The sequence below is a fragment of the Sycon ciliatum genome, chromosome 3 (genome assembly GCF_964019385.1).
Source record: "Sycon ciliatum chromosome 3, ocSycCili1.1, whole genome shotgun sequence".
Classification (NCBI taxonomy): domain Eukaryota; kingdom Metazoa; phylum Porifera; class Calcarea; order Leucosolenida; family Sycettidae; genus Sycon; species Sycon ciliatum.
Window position 1 is genome coordinate 8,419,204 of NC_088645.1, and position 3,373 is coordinate 8,422,576.

Sequence of the window (3,373 nt, forward strand, 5' to 3'; positions counted from 1 at the left end):
GGGTGGTCTGTTGCTTTGCGTCGTTGAGTAACATACACACAAAGGAACACGCATACACATACACACATGGTCCATGTACCATACCTACTCTCATGCATGCACACACACAGTATGCAGTGTGTGCAGTCAGACCTCGCATAACCGCACACATCCGTTTTCCACAAAAATATCGGGATAGGCGAGGGAACCGGATAATCGAACACACATACTGTGTGTATGCATGGCATATGCTGTAAATCGGTAACCAATGACTTTCTTCCGGATGGCGAGGGATCCGGATAAAAGAGAACTGGATAAGCGAGATCTGACTGTACAGTGTATCTATCAATGATTGCTGTTTGTTTACTCATGGTTTCTATACAGAATATCAATTCCGTTGCTTCGGACATGCAGCTGGTTTGTGGATGTGGACAAAGGACACCCTCCAGCCGTACTCTCGCTGACAGGGAATAGTGAAGCTAGCGACAGTATTGCACAATGAACATAATCCCTATCATGTGATCACGTGCTGAGTGAGCTCTCGGCTCCCCCCCCCCCCCCCACCCTCAGAGAGTCGGATTTCTATTGGTCAGAACTGTAAGTTAGCACCCGGCTCTCTTCGAGCACATCCCGTCATAACACACCTGGGTGTTGCAGCAGAGAGTTCCATGGACGGGATGAGACACATGGAAACCGGCTGTTTTACTATCGTTCTGCTAGACCAGCAAGCTTTTCCAAGCACTTTGTCAAATGAAAATATTCCCACCCGTGGAAACCATTATTATGTTTAAAGATGAAGAGCTTGCCACTCGCCTACACATCTCTCATTACGTCCATTCACTGCATAATAAGCCATTGAATGATTTAAGGTGGGGGGGGGGAGTGGGGAGAGAGTGACTGGTGCATTGTAGGCTACTGTATGTATGTGAGCAAGCCAGAGCACCATGCGAGCCGTGTCTTAAAATAGCTCCTACTGTCCACGGCGTTAACACAGCCATCGCACTATCTGATATTTTCCATTTTGATCACCATAGCAGAGAAGGGAGAGAGAGAGAGAGAGAGAGAGAGAGAGAGAGAGAGAGAGAGAGAGAGAGAGAGAGAGAGAGAGAGAGAGAGAGAGAGAGAGAGAGAGAGAGAGGAGGGGGGGAGAGAGAGAGAGGAGGGGGAGAGAAATGTGCTACACCTACACACACGCACACAACCGAAGGCCCTCTCCTAACTTATTGGAGTGCTTAGTTCAAAGTACGAGTAGATCTACTCTCCAAAGCTCCACAAGTCCACTGTTTCATCGCACAGCAGACAGGCAATGATCTACATAATCACACAGAGCAGAGCTGCAGAGCTCACTGACTTGTCAGTTTGAGTACTCTGGCAAGGTACGTTCCGTCCTGGTTTAATATCTGGCTTTGGAAATTTTATTTTTTATTGCTATCAGGTTCCTCATTTTCTCTGTGCTGCGCTGATAAGTCCACAAAGGACGAAGCAGTTCTTTCCGCAGATGGAGTACTTATACTCTACCAAAGCTTGGGTCGTCAGCAGGTAAACGTTCGGAGGGTATTGTGTGGATGGTACAGCTATCCTGCATGAAGTATTAGCAAAAGTGCCAGATAACAATGCCATCAGTCTTGGGACGTCAGCAGGTAAACGTTCGGAGGGTATTGTGTGGATGGTACAGCTATAGCCTACATGAAGTATTAGCAAAAGTGCCAGATAACAATGCCATCAGTTCATAACGCAGACTGCACACTGCACTGTGATACACCAACACGATAACGAAGTCTGCACTGGGTGTTGTTCTTGTCCATCATGCATGGGGTGAAAACAGTTAGATTGGGTTTACTGCTAACCGCAGGGCGTGATAATCGACATTGCCTATTGTGTTTTGGGGTTCAGGTAGGTGGGGGTGGACGACGTACTGGCGCATCATAATAATGACATTTTCGTAATACTATTATTACGAAAATGTCATTGAAATATATGCTGTGAATTGACTGTGTCATATTTGTTATGGGGACCATCAGGTGGTTGGGGGTGGATGACGTTCTCACACATCACATCAACGAAAATAATGTCTTTCAAACATGCGGTGAATTCACTGTGATTCTTGTGGGTATGGCTTTTTGAACCATGGATGGCTGAGAGCGTTAGTACTAGTACATGTATTTGGGCTTTGCCTTAGTCATTCGAAGGTGGCTGTCGTAACTGCTCCCGTATTGTCCAGGGACAGAGCAGGGCGATCACACATCATTCGCCCTTGACACGCACATAACAACTCGTGAATCTGGTGTGTCATGTGATGAGCACAAGTGCCAGTTAAAACAATTCCACACGCTCAAGTCATAACGCAAACTGCACACTAAATAAAAGATAACGATGTCCGCAGGGTGTTATTCGTGTCCATCATGACGTTGAAACAGCTAGACAGGGTTTTGCTGCTAACCGCAGTGCGTGATAGCCGCCACTGCCTATTGTGCTATGGATCAGGTGGGTGGGGGTGGATGACATTCTGGCACATCACATTACCGAAATGTCATTGGTTGAAACATGCCCTGAACCCCTGGGATTTGTGTTACCTATGGCTCTCCCAACCATACATGTATTCTGGCTGAGGGCATTCGTATGTGGGTTTTACCTTATAGGCATTCGAAGATGGCTTTTGTATCTGTTCCCTTATTGTCTAGGGATAGGGCGGTCGCATAGCATTATCCCATGACACGCGCATAACAATTCGTGTATCTGGCGAGTCGTGTGCGTGGCTCGTTGACCGGCGAGGTTATGGATTGGTTTCTGAGCGACCCAGCCGTCACAAAGACAGCTCAGCTCCGGCCAACCCGCTTGATGTGTTTCCTGCCGATGAATTCAGCAATAGGCGGACAGGATGCAGCTTGCCCGGTCGCTTCTGCGGCTACTGGTCCATTGTTGCGGGAGATGGCATTCATCCCTCACGTACAGCCTCGCTAGTAAGTCTAGTATTGGATCAACTAGGACGTGGACGGCATCATTTCGGCGTTCACACTGACTGCAACTTTATACAAGAGATTGTTTCGCGACGGCTGGCCTGCCGAATACACTTGTCTTAGCCCAAGCATTAACTACGAGAGGACACGGAACAGCTGAGCTTCTGTCTTCCTCTTTTCTAGCCCTTACACCTTTGTACATGCGGAGCATCGTGTGCTACATTATCATGAAATTTAAGCTTCGACTGCTACAACATGTGCAAGTTCAGACTGTTTTCCAGCATATCATCGTGCACAAGTTGTTCAAGCTAGACGTCATGTAAACGTGTTTTTCGTGCCCACCGGGATATGCTTTCTCAACTTCCGACGTCGAAGGGTTACGCATGACTATGCCCGAGACTCACAGTAGAGTGTATAGACATGGGGCGATGGTAATA